At 46.6% G+C, this 16895-nt stretch overlaps 5 non-coding genes across 5 annotated transcripts; all 5 read left to right on the forward strand.

Annotated features, from left to right (window-relative positions):
* Positions 1–13059: 13059 nt before the first annotated feature.
* LOC130125613 (5S ribosomal RNA) lies at positions 13060–13178 on the forward strand. The gene has a single exon (XR_008811485.1). It is a non-coding gene; the product is annotated as a 5S ribosomal RNA (ribosomal RNA).
* Positions 13179–13454: 276 nt separating this feature from the next.
* Positions 13455–13573, forward strand: LOC130125849 (5S ribosomal RNA). The gene has a single exon (XR_008811684.1). It is a non-coding gene; the product is annotated as a 5S ribosomal RNA (ribosomal RNA).
* Positions 13574–14183: 610 nt separating this feature from the next.
* On the forward strand, positions 14184–14302 carry LOC130125632 (5S ribosomal RNA). Its single transcript, XR_008811504.1, has one exon. It is a non-coding gene; the product is annotated as a 5S ribosomal RNA (ribosomal RNA).
* Positions 14303–14578: 276 nt separating this feature from the next.
* Positions 14579–14697, forward strand: LOC130125626 (5S ribosomal RNA). The gene has a single exon (XR_008811498.1). It is a non-coding gene; the product is annotated as a 5S ribosomal RNA (ribosomal RNA).
* Positions 14698–14973: 276 nt separating this feature from the next.
* LOC130125850 (5S ribosomal RNA) lies at positions 14974–15092 on the forward strand. Its single transcript, XR_008811685.1, has one exon. It is a non-coding gene; the product is annotated as a 5S ribosomal RNA (ribosomal RNA).
* Positions 15093–16895: the final 1803 nt, after the last annotated feature.

Raw genomic sequence — 16895 nt, forward strand, 5'->3', positions numbered from 1 at the left:
TTAACACTTGACTCTTTCCACAGCAAACGCAATAAGATGTCACGTAGCTGGTCATAAACGCAGAAACTGGTGAAATAAGCTGATAGCAGAAAGAAGAAGCGCGGAGGCCGAATTATATATAAAAGAGCGGCACGGTGCCGGCTCAACGGCTTACGGCCATACCACTCTGATAACTTCCGGGTTGGCGTGGTGGCGGCGGAGCGGACGAAAAAGACATTAAATCGACGGGGAAACGAGAGCAGTCTCTGAAAATCACGTTTCTAACTCCCCCCCAGCAGCTTTCTGCTGCACGGGGGAAACTTTTGTGGCTTTAGAAGCACGAAAATGGCACAGACGGCAAGGACACTCGGACCGGACAAGACTTACGACGACGGGCAGACGGACAAACAAAATGGAGGTATAGCGGCGGAAACAAAGAAGCCCCAGCAGGACGCGAATCCGACTGAGGCAGAAAGCGTGATGGAGAAGGGGGAGAGAGGAGAATTTGTGGTGGTGGAGAGTCGAGCGGAGAAACGAAAAGAGAGACGAGGTGGAGGGGTCACAGCAATGGCGTTGGTGAAAGAGACGGCGGTCGCAGCGGAAGCGGCGGGGAGGGAGGGGGAAGGGAGAGAGATGGATAGAGACCTGGTGGTTAATGTGGACGTGGAGGGAGAAGACAAAATCTCCATGATGGAGCTTCTGCGTGCGGTTGACAACACGTGTGGGAGAGTATTGGGCTGCAGGTCGAAAAGCGACAAGCGATGGGAGCTCACGATGAGTAACCCGAAAGGGAAAACAAGACTGCTGGACGGCTTCAAGATTAGAAACTCCAGAGTGGTGGCATCGGAAGTTACGAGGGACACCAGGATCGTCTCCTTTTTGAACCTTCCCCTGTATGTCACAGACAATCAAATTGTTACTAAACTGAAGCAGTGGGGCGTGGAGCCGGTGTCTCCTATCAAGCGGAGGAAGTGGGCCGGGACGGACGTTTTTGACGGGACGAGATTCCTCAAAGTCCGTTTCAATGAAAATGTCTCCTCTTTACCTTACAGCACCAAATTTGAGACGCTGGAAGGGATTGAATACTTCAGAGTGCTGCACGATAATCAATCTAAAGTTTGCAGGCTGTGCCTCCAGCCCGGACACATCCTACGGGAGTGCCCGGAGTTCAAGTGCTTCAAGTGCGGGGAGATCGGACACTACGCACGAGAATGCGCAGCCATGCCTGGAGCAGATCCCAAAGAGGAGACAGAGAGGGACACCGGCGAGGGAGTGGAGGACGGGGCAGAAGAGACGGAGACAGGAAATCATCCTGATGGCATTGCGACTGATGGCGAAGCAGAGGGGCCCCAGTCAGCTGCACGCCATGAGATGGAGGAGGAGAGCGAGGTCGAGGAGGAAGAGGAGGAGGAGGAGAAAAGAGGAAGCGGCGGTTTGACTGCGGCCTCTGAGAGGGTGGGGAGGATGCCGACGAGCGTCTCCACTCTGGCGCACGGGTCGCTGAGGGGTCAGGCTGTAACAACATCAGGGGACAGGAGCCGCAGCAACCAGAGGGAGGGCAGTTCGGCCAGCCTTGCGTCCTTGCCTTGCGGGCAGCCGGGGCAGAGAGGGCCTCTACACGGGCAGGGGAGTGAGAGACGACAGCCGAACCCTAAGGCTTCGGAATGGGATGGAGTTAGTAAGGGGAGGGAAGAGGGAACAAGCAGAAAGGGCAAGACTAAGAGGGGTAAATAATAATGGACTGAAAAGGGTGTGCATCATGTTTTTTGTTTGGGGATTATTTTTCTCTGTCTTTCCCACTCACCATGGTCAAAATAGCATCATTCAACGTACGTGGACTACGTGACATGGACAAGTTCACTAAAGTCGTAAAAATGTGTGATGCAGAAATAATCTGTCTCCAAGAAACCCACTGGGACACTGACTGTGAAACTCAGTGCAAGAAAAGGTGGCCTGGATCCTACTTTTCAAGCCATGGGACTCAGCGGGCACGAGGAGTAAGCATCATGGTGAGTAGCCACATTGAGGCTGATGCCACTCTAATAGACAAAGACATTGGGGGGAGGTGGGTTAAAGTGGGCTTTGTTTTTGAAGACACTGTCTACAAATTACTGAACATTTATGCGCCCAACCACGAGGGGGACAGGTCTTCTTTCTTTCGAGAATTGAATATCATAGCTAAAGACTGTGACATCATAGTTGGGGATTTCAATGTCAAGATGAGCAGGCTTGACATTAGCGATAACGGTAGCTATAAACACGACTGTTCTAGAGCGGCCCTGAATCTGTTTATGGCCAAGAATAATTTCTGTGATTTATGGAGAACCAGAAATCCCATAACACGAGAGTACTCGAGAGTACAGCCACAAATGGACACTGTACGGCAAAGTCGGATTGATTTTTGTTTAGTCAAGAAACCGCAGATCGACCTTTTCGATACTGTGCGCTATTGTTTAAATTTCATTAGTGATCATGCCATCCTGCGTGTGGGAATGGGGGGTAAAAGGAGGGGGAGGGGGGGAGGCGTGTGGCACCTTAATGCTAGCCTGCTGAACAGAAGGGATTATGTTGAATGCATCTCTAAAGTGATCTCATTTGAATGTTCACAGCCTGAGTTTGGGGAAAATATCATAGAGGGGTGGGAGAAATTAAAAGTGAGAATTAAACAAAAAAGTATTCAGTTTGCGAAAAGATTGAACTTTAAAACTAGAGAAAAAGAAAGATCATTAAGAAATACAATTGCTAAATTAAATGCACAACCGGTTGTCAATGTTGAAAGGCTTGTGAATATTCAAAATGAAATAAATGAAATTGAAAGGATAAAATGTGAAGGTGCTATAGTGAGGAGCCGTGCTCAATATGCAGTAGAAGGGGAGAAAAGTACAGCTTTTTTCCTCAACTTGGAAAAAAGGAAACAAAATCAGTGTTATTTGCAAGAAATCAAAAATAAAGAAGGTAAAGTAGTGACCAATTTCGTAGACATTCTGGAAACAGTACAAACTTTTTATAGTGACTTGTTTAAAACTGAGAGTTCAGACATACAAGCTACAAATGACATATTGGAAGAGATGACTGCTAAATTAAATGATGAGGATAAATCAGCGTGTGAACAGGAAATAACTGAGGAAGATATAGAGTGTGCAATAAATCAAATGATGTCAAATAAAAGCCCAGGTAGTGATGGGTTGACGGCAAACTTCTATAAAGCTTTCTGCAACACGCTCAAACCAACACTACTGAAATTGTATAAAACAATGGAAAAAGAACAGAAGGTACCGGAGTCAATGACTCTAGGCTTGATCACTTTAATTTTTAAGAAAGGGGAGAAGAATAAACTAACAAATTATAGGCCCATTACTCTGTTGAACAATGACTACAAAATACTAATGAAAATATTGGCAAACAGAGTCAAACAAATATTACATACAATAATAGAAGCCACCCAGGCTTATAGTGTGCCAGGGAGAGAAGTCACTGACACAGTACGCACCATAAGAGATGTGGTGGAGTATTTAAAAGAGACAGATCAAGCAGGTGTCCTTCTGGCCATTGACTTCAATAAAGCCTTTGACCGAGTAGAGCATCAATTTATGTTTAATGTACTGGAGAAGGTAGGTTTTGGAGACAGATTTCTAACTTGGGTAAAATTATTATATAGCAAAGCTACAGGTAAGGTCAAATGCAACGGTGCAACCACTGATGCGTTTCCTCTGGAAAGGTCGGTCAGACAAGGCTGTCCACTATCCTCAATCCTGTACACAATAATAGCAGAGCCACTAGGAATTCTATTAAAACAAGACAAGGGTATTAGAGGTATTGAGTTACCAGGGGGAGGATCCTGTGTCGTCCAGCAATTTGCTGATGACACCACCCTAACAGTAAAGGACATGGCAAGCATAGAGAGAGCAATGGCAGTAATAAACATGTACGGTCGAGCCTCTGGCTCCCGCATAAATGTAGGTAAGTCAGAAATCATGTTCATTAACATGGCTGAGCCTCAGCAGGAGACCACACCTTTTAAAATACAAAGCAAGCATATAAAAATTCTAGGTACCTACATCGGTAAAGATGTAGTGGCAGCTCGTGATCTGTCATGGACGGAAATTATTAGTAAAATAGAAAAATGTCTAAATTATTGGAAACTGAGAGACCTAAAACTCAAAGGTAGAGTAGTGGTTCTAAACAACTTAATATTGTCAAAACTAAACTATACATTAGCAGTTATAGAACTACCCTTATGGGTATTAAACAGAATAAATGAAATTATAACCAATTTTTTGTGGAGGGCAAAAGTAAGTAAAATAGCACGAAAAACATTAATAAGTAAGTACAGAGAGGGAGGACTTCAATTAGTAGATATAGAAAGCAAAAAAAGGGCGTTCAGGATCAAAACTGTGCAAAAATATCTGTGTGACTCCACAGCCCACGGCTGGAAAAGCCTGATGGCTTACTTCATAAACAAGGTATTTCACATAGGCGATTTTGTGCTGCTGATGCAACTAAAGCGACCGATGATGGCGGGGCTTCCAGGTTTCTATAGAGAAGTCCTGTCCGCTCACGCGGAATTTCTAAAGCATATAGACTATGCATGTGACTCGGTAAACGTCATCAGAGAAATGCCAATCTTTCTAAATAAGAAAATTCAAAAGACAGGTAAGCTTCTATGTAATAATGACATGTTAACAGCAGGTTTGGTCCAGTTGAAGGACGTCATGTATGAACTGATGCCGGGTTTTCTCCCCCCCCAAGCCATATATGACAGTATAAAGGAGATAAACTATGAGGCCAAAATTACGGAGACAACAAGCTATTATAACGACTTAAAGGAAAGCATCCCAAAAGAATGGCGGACAACCATAGAGCGGAGAGTGGTACAGAACAGAGAGGGGAAGCTCCCAGCCATGTTGGTGGAGCAAGGAGGAGAGTGGAGGAGTATACACAGATTGACAAGCAAACAGATCTATGGAAAGTTTCTGGCACAGGCGTCGCAACGTCCGACCTCTCTGCCGTTCTGGGGCAAAGTTATGCCCAATTTGAATGTGGGACAAATCTGGGGACAATGGAGGGTGAGAGGGAACAGCATTGAGGCAGAAGACAACGACTACAAAATCCGACACAACAAAGTGTTCACTAACGTTATTCTGCACCAATTTGACAAGGGGGTCGGCAGGGAGTGCGACGTCTGTGGCCTGCTGCCTGAAACACTATTGCACATGTACCGCCACTGCTCGGAGCTGGCGAGCTTCTTTGAAACCCTGAAAAAGTGCTTAGTCAACAAACTGGGATTAATTTGGGACAGCGGGGATTCGTGGGATGTATTCTTTGTGTTTGGAGTGTGGGAGAAGAGCAGGGTGAAGAACGCAGCGCTGTGCAAATTGCTCTTAAGTCACGCCCGGTGGGCCGTCAAATCACGTCGGAACATTGCGCACTTTGAACGCAGAATCATCCCGGTTTGGAACATTTTCAAAAACATGGTCAAAAAACAAACACATTACAGACTGACGCACGGCGATGCGGACTTCACCCGGCTCTTCATCAGAGACAGCCATCTCCTCTCCCTCAACAGGAGGGGGGAGATTGTGTGGAACTGGTGAGGGAGGGAGGGAGGGAGGGAGGGGAGGGAAAAAGTCTGAAATGATGTGAACGGAAAATGATGATTATTGGAAGTGTAAATATAAACAAAGTTAAAGACGCGTTACGGTTTTCTTTTAACTTTCTCTGTTATGTTTTATTGAAGTTAAGGGGAGGATGGGATCATTCTGTTTAATGTGGAATGTGTGTCATTTAAAATCTCAAAGTGGTGTTTTAATGTCACTTTCTTTTAAAAACACAGTCTAAGGTTTGTTCAAAAGGGCTGATTTGTTTCATTTTCTGTTCTGATTCCAAAGCGCTGATTTAAGTTGATGATTTGGAAAGCATGGCTTTATTTTATGTATAAAGAGAGACGGATACTATCTTGTGTAAGCGAAACAAAGTGTAAAACAAATGTAACAATGTGGAATTGATGGACAATACATGCAATCAAAAATGTATTTTTGTTCCCAAAAATATATTTTCATAATAAAAGACAAAAAAAAAAAAAATAACGCCCGATCTCGTCCGATCTCGGAAGCTAAGCAGGGTCGGGCCTGGTTAGTACTTGGATGGGAGACCGCCTGGGAATACCAGGTGCTGTAAGCCTTTTATCCCCCCGCCCCAACTATAATCCACAAAGCAAACGTATAGGAAAAACCAGACATACATTTTGGTCAAAGATCACTACAAGCTACTCAATGGCCACCTCTTATGTTTTAGTCTTATTCTTAAACTTAACACTTGACTCTTTCCACAGCAAACGCAATAAGATGTCACGTAGCTGGTCATAAACGCAGAAACTGGTGAAATAAGCTGATCGCAGAAAGAAGAAGCGCGGAGGCCGAATTATATATAAAAGAGCGGCACGGTGCCGGCTCAATGGCTTACGGCCATACCACTCTGATAACTTCCGGGGTTGGCGTGGTGGCGGCGGAGCGGACGAAAAAGACATTAAATCGACGGGGAAACGAGAGCAGTCTCTGAAAATCACGTTTCTAACTCCCCCCCAGCAGCTTTCTGCTGCACGGGGGAAACTTTTGTGGCTTTAGAAGCACGAAAATGGCACAGACGGCAAGGACACTCGGACCGGACAAGACTTACGACGACGGGCAGACGGACAAACAAAATGGAGGTATAGCGGCGGAAACAAAGAAGCCCCAGCAGGACGCGAATCCGACTGAGGCAGAAAGCGTGATGGAGAAGGGGGAGAGAGGAGAATTTGTGGTGGTGGAGAGTCGAGCGGAGAAACGAAAAGAGAGACGAGGTGGAGGGGCCACAGCAATGGGGTTGGTGAAAGAGACGGCGGTCGCAGCGGAAGCGGCGGGGAGGGAGGGGGAAGGGAGAGAGATGGACAGAGACCTGGTGGTTAATGTGGACGTGGAGGGAGAAGACAAAATCTCCATGATGGAGCTTCTGCGTGCGGTTGACAACACGTGTGGGAGAGTATTGGGCTGCAGGTCGAAAAGCGACAAGCGATGGGAGCTCACGATGAGTAACCCGAAAGGGAAAACAAGACTGCTGGACGGCTTCAAGATTAGAAACTCCAGAGTGGTGGCATCGGAAGTTACGAGGGACACCAGGATCGTCTCCTTTTTGAACCTTCCCCTGTATGTCACAGACAATCAAATTGTTACTAAACTGGAGCAGTGGGGCGTGGAGCCGGTGTCTCCTATCAAGCGGAGGAAGTGGGCCGGGACGGACGTTTTTGACGGGACGAGATTCCTCAAAGTCCGTTTCAATGAAAATGTCTCCTCTTTACCTTACAGCACCAAATTTGAGACGCTGGAAGGAATTGAATACTTCAGAGTGCTGCACGATAACCAATCTAAAGTTTGCAGGCTGTGCCTCCAGCCCGGACACATCCTACGGGAGTGCCCGGAGTTCAAGTGCTTCAAGTGCGGGGAGATCGGACACTACGCACGAGAATGCGCAGCCATGCCTGGAGCAGATCCCAAAGAGGCGACAGAGAGGGACACCGGCGAGGGAGTGGAGGACGGGGCAGAAGAGACGGAGACAGGAGATCATCCTGATGGCAATGCGACTGATGGCGAAGCAGAGGGGCCCCAGTCAGCTGCACGCCATGAGATGGAGGAGGAGAGCGAGGTCGAGGAGGAAGAGGAGGAGGAGGAGAAAAGAGGAAGCGGCGGTTTGACTGCGGCCTCTGAGAGGGTGGGGAGGATGCCGACGAGCGTCTCCACTCTGGCGCACGGGTCGCTGAGGGGTCAGGCTGTAACAACATCAGGGGACAGGAGCCGCAGCCACCAGAGGGAGGGCAGTTCGGCCAGCCTGGCGTCCTTGCCTTGCGGGCAGCCGGGGCAGAGAGGGCCTCTACACGGGCAGGGGAGTGAGAGACGACAGCCGAACCCTAAGGCTTCGGAATGGGATGGAGTCAGTAAGGGGAGGGAAGAGGGAACAAGCAGAAAGGGCAAGACTAAGAGGGGTAAATAATAATGGACTGAAAAGGGTGTGCATCATGTTTTTTTTGTTTGGGGATTATTTTTCTCTGTCTTTCCCACTCACCATGGTCAAAATAGCATCATTCAACGTACGTGGACTACGTGACATGGACAAGTTCACTAAAGTCGTAAAAATGTGTGATGCAGAAATAATCTGTCTCCAAGAAACCCACTGGGACACTGACTGTGAAACTCAGTGCAAGAAAAGGTGGCCTGGATCCTACTTTTCAAGCCATGGGACTCAGCGGGCACGAGGAGTAAGCATCATGGTGAGTAGCCACATTGAGGCTGATGCCACTCTAATAGACAAAGACATTGGGGGGAGGTGGGTTAAAGTGGGCTTTGTTTTTGAAGACACTGTCTACAAATTACTGAACATTTATGCGCCCAACCACGAGGGGGACAGGTCTTCTTTCTTTCGAGAATTGAATATCATAGCTAAAGACTGTGACATCATAGTTGGGGATTTCAATGTCAAGATGAGCAGGCTTGACATTAGCGATAACGGTAGCTATAAACACGACTGTTCCAGAGCGGCCCTGAATCTGTTTATGGCCAAGAATAATTTCTGTGATTTATGGAGAACCAGAAATCCCATAACACGAGAGTACTCGAGAGTACAGCCACAAATGGACACTGTACGGCAAAGTCGGATTGATTTTTGTTTAGTCAAGAAACCGCAGATCGACCTTTTCGATACTGTGCGCTATTGTTTAAATTTCATTAGTGATCATGCCATCCTGCGTGTGGGAATGGGGGGTAAAAAGAGGGGGAGGGGGGGAGGCGTGTGGCACCTTAATGCTAGCCTGCTGAACAGAAGGGATTATGTTGACTGTATCTCTAAATTGATCTCATTTGAATGTTCACAGCCTGAGTTTGGGGAAAATATCATAGAGGGGTGGGAGAAATTAAAAGTGAGAATTAAACAAAAAAGTATTCAGTTTGCGAAAAGATTGAACTTTAAAACTAGAGAAAAAGAAAGATCATTAAGAAATACAATTGCTAAATTAAATGCACAACCGGTTGTCAATGTTGAAAGGCTTGTGAATATTCAAAATGAAATAAATGAAATTGAAAGGATAAAATGTGAAGGTGCTATAGTGAGGAGCCGTGCTCAATATGCAGTAGAAGGGGAGAAAAGTACAGCTTTTTTCCTCAACTTGGAAAAAAGGAAACAAAATCAGTGTTATTTGCAAGAAATCAAAAATAAAGAAGGTAAAGTAGTGACCAATTTCGTAGACATTCTGGAAACAGTACAAACTTTTTATAGTGACTTGTTTAAAACTGAGAGTTCAGACATACAAGCTACAAATGACATATTGGAAGAGATGACTGCTAAATTAAATGATGAGGATAAATCAGCGTGTGAACAGGAAATAACTGAGGAAGATATAGAGTGTGCAATAAATCAAATGATGTCAAATAAAAGCCCAGGTAGTGATGGGTTGACGGCAAACTTCTATAAAGCTTTCTGCAACACGCTCAAACCAACACTACTGAAATTGTATAAAACAATGGAAAAAGAACAGAAGGTACCGGAGTCAATGACTCTAGGCTTGATCACTTTAATTTTTAAGAAAGGGGAGAAGAATAAACTAACAAATTATAGGCCCATTACTCTGTTGAACAATGACTACAAAATACTAATGAAAATATTGGCAAACAGAGTCAAACAAATATTACATACAATAATAGGAGCCACCCAGGCTTATAGTGTGCCAGGGAGAGAAGTCACTGACACAGTACGCACCATAAGAGATGTGGTGGAGTATTTAAAAGAGACAGATCAAGCAGGTGTCCTTCTGGCCATTGACTTCAATAAAGCCTTTGACCGAGTAGAGCATCAATTTATGTTTAATGTACTGGAGAAGGTAGGTTTTGGAGACAGATTTCTAACTTGGGTAAAATTATTATATAGCAAAGCTACAGGTAAGGTCAAATGCAACGGTGCAACCACTGATGCGTTTCCTCTGGAAAGGTCGGTCAGACAAGGCTGTCCACTATCCTCAATCCTGTACACAATAATAGCAGAGCCACTAGGAATTCTATTAAAACAAGACAAGGGTATTAGAGGTATTGAGTTACCAGGGGGAGGATCCTGTGTCGTCCAGCAATTTGCTGATGACACCACCCTAACAGTAAAGGACATGGCAAGCATAGAGAGAGCAATGGCAGTAATAAACATGTACGGTCGAGCCTCTGGCTCCCGCATAAATGTAGGTAAGTCAGAAATCATGTTCATTAACATGGCTGAGCCTCAGCAGGAGACCACACCTTTTAAAATACAAAGCAAGCATATAAAAATTCTAGGTACCTACATCGGTAAAGATGTAGTGGCAGCTCGTGATCTGTCATGGACGGAAATTATTAGTAAAATAGAAAAATGTCTAAATTATTGGAAACTGAGAGACCTAAAACTCAAAGGTAGAGTAGTGGTTCTAAACAACTTAATATTGTCAAAACTAAACTATACATTAGCAGTTATAGAACTACCCTTATGGGTATTAAACAGAATAAATGAAATTATAACCAATTTTTTGTGGAGGGCAAAAGTAAGTAAAATAGCACGAAAAACATTAATAAGTAAGTACAGAGAGGGAGGACTTCAATTAGTAGATATAGAAAGCAAAAAAAGGGCGTTCAGGATCAAAACTGTGCAAAAATATCTGTGTGACTCCACAGCCCACGGCTGGAAAAGCCTGATGGCTTACTTCATAAACAAGGTATTTCACATAGGCGATTTTGTGCTGCTGATGCAACTAAAGCGACCGATGATGGCGGGGCTTCCAGGTTTCTATAGAGAAGTCCTGTCCGCTCACGCGGAATTTCTAAAGCATATAGACTATGCATGTGACTCGGTAAACGTCATCAGAGAAATGCCAATCTTTCTAAATAAGAAAATTCAAAAGACAGGTAAGCTTCTATGTAATAATGACATGTTAACAGCAGGTTTGGTCCAGTTGAAGGACGTCATGTATGAACTGATGCCGGGTTTTCTCCCCCCCCAAGCCATATATGACAGTATAAAGGAGATAAACTATGAGGCCAAAATTACGGAGACAACAAGCTATTATAACGACTTAAAGGAAAGCATCCCAAAAGAATGGCGGACAACCATAGAGCGGAGAGTGGTACAGAACAGAGAGGGGAAGCTCCCAGCCATGTTGGTGGAGCAAGGAGGAGAGTGGAGGAGTATACACAGGTTGACAAGCAAACAGATCTATGGAAAGTTTCTGGCACAGGCGTCGCAACGTCCGACCTCTCTGCCGTTCTGGGGCAAAGTTATGCCCAATTTGAATGTGGGACAAATCTGGGGACAATGGAGGGTGAGAGGGAACAGCATTGAGGCAGAAGACAACGACTACAAAATCCGACACAACAAAGTGTTCACTAACGTTATTCTGCACCAATTTGACAAGGGGGTCGGCAGGGAGTGCGACGTCTGTGGCCTGCTGCCTGAAACACTATTGCACATGTACCGCCACTGCTCGGAGCTGGCGAGCTTCTTTGAAACCCTGAAAAAGTGCTTAGTCAACAAACTGGGATTAATTTGGGACAGCGGGGATTCGTGGGATGTATTCTTTGTGTTTGGAGTGTGGGAGAAGAGCAGGGTGAAGAACGCAGCGCTGTGCAAATTCCTCTTAAGTCACGCCCGGTGGGCCGTCAAATCACGTCGGAACATTGCGCACTTTGAACGCAGAATCATCCCGGTTTGGAACATTTTCAAAAACATGGTCAAAAAACAAACACATTACAGACTGACGCACGGCGATGCGGACTTCACCCGGCTCTTCATCAGAGACAGCCATCTCCTCTCCCTCAACAGGAGGGGGGAGATTGTGTGGAACTGGTGAGGGAGGGAGGGAGGGGAGGAAAAAGTCTGAAATGATGTGAACGGAAAATGATGATTATTGGAAGTGTAAATATAAACAGAGTTAAAGACGCGTTACGGTTTTCTTTTAACTTTCTCTGTTATGTTTTATTGAAGTTAAGGGGAGGATGGGATCATTCTGTTTAATGTGGAATGTGTGTCATTTAAAATCTCAAAGTGGTGTTTTAATGTCACTTTCTTTTAAAAACACAGTCTAAGGTTTGTTCAAAAGGGCTGATTTGTTTCATTTTCTGTTCTGATTCCAAAGCGCTGATTTAAGTTGATGATTTGGAAAGCATGGCTTTATTTTATGTATAAAGAGAGACGGATACTATCTTGTGTAAGCGAAACAAAGTGTAAAACAAATGTAACAATGTGGAATTGATGGACAATACATGCAATCAAAAATGTATTTTTGTTCCCAAAAATATATTTTCATAATAAAAGACAAAAAAAAAAAAAAAAAAAAAATAACGCCCGATCTCGTCCGATCTCGGAAGCCAAGCAGGGTCGGGCCTGGTTAGTACTTGGATGGGAGACCGCCTGGGAATACCAGGTGCTGTAAGCCTTTTATCCCCCCGCCCCAACTATGATCCACAAAGCAAACGTATAGGAAAAACCAGACATACATTTTGGTCAAAGATCACTACAAGCTACTCAATGGCCACCTCTTATGTTTTAGTCTTATTCTGTCACAGTCTCTCGCCCTTGACATCAAAGCGATCGCCCTTGACACCTGCTGACCCCCCCCCCCTTCACCGCGGTACACCAGTTGGCCATCAAAGGAATCGCCGCTCTCCCTTGACATCAAAGCGATCGCCATCACCCTTAAAAAGCCTCCACTGTGAACCAGTCTGCGCTGGAACGTCGCCTTTCATGGACTTCTGCCTGCCCGCCTGCCTACCAGCCACTGAGCGAACTCCTGCTCTACCCCTGAGATCGGTTACTTCCATAAAGACTTGATTTCTTCCCTTACCTGGTTGTCCCGTCTGCTTTTGGGTTCTTTCCTGACACGTGACATATTCTTACACTTAACACTTGACTCTTTCCACAGCAAACGCAATAAGATGTCACGTAGCTGGTCATAAACGCAGAAACTGGTGAAATAAGCTGATAGCAGAAAGAAGAAGCGCGGAGGCCGAATTATATATAAAAGAGCGGCACGGTGCCGGCTCAACGGCTTACGGCCATACCACTCTGATAACGCCCGATCTCGTCCGATCTCGGAAGCCAAGCAGGGCCGGGCCTGGTTAGTACTTGGATGGGAGACCGCCTGGGAATACCAGGTGCTGTAAGCCTTTTATCCCCCCGCCCCAACTATAATCCACAAAGCAAACGTATAGGAAAAACCAGACATACATTTTGGTCAAAGATCACTACAAGCTACTCAATGGCCACCTCTTATGTTTTAGTCTTATTCTTAAACTTAACACTTGACTCTTTCCACAGCAAACGCAATAAGATGTCACGTAGCTGGTCATAAACGCAGAAACTGGTGAAATAAGCTGATCGCAGAAAGAAGAAGCGCGGAGGCCGAATTATATATAAAAGAGCGGCACGGTGCCGGCTCAATGGCTTACGGCCATACCACTCTGATAACGCCCGATCTCGTCCGATCTCGGAAGCCAAGCAGGGTCGGGCCTGGTTAGTACTTGGATGGGAGACCGCCTGGGAATACCAGGTGCTGTAAGCCTTTTATCCCCCCGCCCCAACTATGATCCACAAAGCAAACGTATAGGAAAAACCAGACATACATTTTGGTCAAAGATCACTACAAGCTACTCAATGGCCACCTCTTATGTTTTAGTCTTATTCTGTCACAGTCTCTCGCCCTTGACATCAAAGCGATCGCCCTTGACACCTGCTGACCCCCCCCCCTTCACCGCGGTACACCAGTTGGCCATCAAAGGAATCGCCGCTCTCCGTTGACATCAAAGCGATCGCCATCACCCTTAAAAAGCCTCCACTGTGAACCAGTCTGCGCTGGAACGTCGCCTTTCATGGACTTCTGCCTGCCCGCCTGCCTACCAGCCACTGAGCGAACTCCTGCTCTACCCCTGAGATCGGTTACTTCCATAAAGACTTGATTTCTTCCCTTACCTGGTTGTCCCGTCTGCTTTTGGGTTCTTTCCTGACACGTGACATATTCTTACACTTAACACTTGACTCTTTCCACAGCAAACGCAATAAGATGTCACGTAGCTGGTCATAAACGCAGAAACTGGTGAAATAAGCTGATAGCAGAAAGAAGAAGCGCGGAGGCCGAATTATATATAAAAGAGCGGCACGGTGCCGGCTCAACGGCTTACGGCCATACCACTCTGATAACGCCCGATCTCGTCCGATCTCGGAAGCAAAGCAGGGTCGGGCCTGCTTAGTACTTGGATGGGAGACCGCCTGGGAATACCAGGTGCTGTAAGCCTTTTATCCCCCCGCCCCAACTATAATCCACAAAGCAAACGTATAGGAAAAACCAGACATACATTTTGGTCAAAGATCACTACAAGCTACTCAATGGCCACCTCTTATGTTTTAGTCTTATTCTTAAACTTAACACTTGACTCTTTCCACAGCAAACGCAATAAGATGTCACGTAGCTGGTCATAAACGCAGAAACTGGTGAAATAAGCTGATCGCAGAAAGAAGAAGCGCGGAGGCCGAATTATATATAAAAGAGCGGCACGGTGCCGGCTCAACGGCTTACGGCCATACCACTCCGATAACGCCCGATCTCGTCCGATCTCGGAAGCCAAGCAGGGTCGGGCCTGGTTAGTACTTGGATGGGAGACCGCCTGGGAATACCAGGTGCTGTAAGCCTTTTATCCCCCCGCCCCAACTATAATCCACAAAGCAAACGTATAGGAAAAACCAGACATACATTTTGGTCAAAGATCACTACAAGCTACTCAATGGCCACCTCTTATGTTTTAGTCTTATTCTTAAACTTAACACTTGACTCTTTCCACAGCAAACGCAATAAGATGTCACGTAGCTGGTCATAAACGCAGAAACTGGTGAAATAAGCTGATCGCAGAAAGAAGAAGCGCGGAGGCCGAATTATATATAAAAGAGCGGCACGGTGCCGGCTCAATGGCTTACGGCCATACCACTCTGATAACGCCCGATCTCGTCCGATCTCGGAAGCCAAGCAGGGTCGGGCCTGGTTAGTACTTGGATGGGAGACCGCCTGGGAATACCAGGTGCTGTAAGCCTTTTATCCCCCCGCCCCAACTATGATCCACAAAGCAAACGTATAGGAAAAACCAGACATACATTTTGGTCAAAGATCACTACAAGCTACTCAATGGCCACCTCTTATGTTTTAGTCTTATTCTGTCACAGTCTCTCGCCCTTGACATCAAAGCGATCGCCCTTGACACCTGCTGACCCCCCCCCTTCACCGCGGTACACCAGTTGGCCATCAAAGGAATCGCCGCTCTCCCTTGACATCAAAGCGATCGCCATCACCCTTAAAAAGCCTCCACTGTGAACCAGTCTGCGCTGGAACGTCGCCTTTCATGGACTTCTGCCTGCCCGCCTGCCTACCAGCCACTGAGCGAACTCCTGCTCTACCCCTGAGATCGGTTACTTCCATAAAGACTTGATTTCTTCCCTTACCTGGTTGTCCCGTCTGCTTTTGGGTTCTTTCCTGACACGTGACATATTCTTACACTTAACACTTGACTCTTTCCACAGCAAACGCAATAAGATGTCACGTAGCTGGTCATAAACGCAGAAACTGGTGAAATAAGCTGATAGCAGAAAGAAGAAGCGCGGAGGCCGAATTATATATAAAAGAGCGGCACGGTGCCGGCTCAACGGCTTACGGCCATACCACTCTGATAACTTCCGGGTTGGCGTGGTGGCGGCGGAGCGGACGAAAAAGACATTAAATCGACGGGGAAACGAGAGCAGTCTCTGAAAATCACGTTTCTAACTCCCCCCCAGCAGCTTTCTGCTGCACGGGGGAAACTTTTGTGGCTTTAGAAGCACGAAAATGGCACAGACGGCAAGGACACTCGGACCGGACAAGACTTACGACGACGGGCAGACGGACAAACAAAATGGAGGTATAGCGGCGGAAACAAAGAAGCCCCAGCAGGACGCGAATCCGACTGAGGCAGAAAGCGTGATGGAGAAGGGGGAGAGAGGAGAATTTGTGGTGGTGGAGAGTCGAGCGGAGAAACGAAAAGAGAGACGAGGTGGAGGGGCCACAGCAATGGGGTTGGTGAAAGAGACGGCGGTCGCAGCGGAAGCGGCGGGGAGGGAGGGGGAAGGGAGAGAGATGGACAGAGACCTGGTGGTTAATGTGGACGTGGAGGGAGAAGACAAAATCTCCATGATGGAGCTTCTGCGTGCGGTTGACAACACGTGTGGGAGAGTATTGGGCTGCAGGTCGAAAAGCGACAAACGATGGGAGCTCACGATGAGTAACCCGAAAGGGAAAACAAGACTGCTGGACGGCTTCAAGATTAGAAACTCCAGAGTGGTGGCATCGGAAGTTACGAGGGACACCAGGATCGTCTCCTTTTTGAACCTTCCCCTGTATGTCACAGACAATCAAATTGTTACTAAACTGGAGCAGTGGGGCGTGGAGCCGGTGTCTCCTATCAAGCGGAGGAAGTGGGCCGGGACGGACGTTTTTGACGGGACGAGATTCCTCAAAGTCCGTTTCAATGAAAATGTCTCCTCTTTACCTTACAGCACCAAATTTGAGACGCTGGAAGGGATTGAATACTTCAGAGTGCTGCACGATAATCAATCTAAAGTTTGCAGGCTGTGCCTCCAGCCCGGACACATCCTACGGGAGTGCCCGGAGTTCAAGTGCTTCAAGTGCGGGGAGATCGGACACTACGCACGAGAATGCGCAGCCATGCCTGGAGCAGATCCCAAAGAGGAGACAGAGAGGGACACCGGCGAGGGAGTAGAGGACGGGGCAGAAGAGACGGAGACAGGAAATCATCCTGATGGCATTGCGACTGATGGCGAAGCAGAGGGGCCCCAGTCAGCTGCAC

Source organism: Lampris incognitus, chromosome 15, assembly GCF_029633865.1.
Source record: "Lampris incognitus isolate fLamInc1 chromosome 15, fLamInc1.hap2, whole genome shotgun sequence".
NCBI classification, from domain to species: domain Eukaryota; kingdom Metazoa; phylum Chordata; class Actinopteri; order Lampriformes; family Lampridae; genus Lampris; species Lampris incognitus.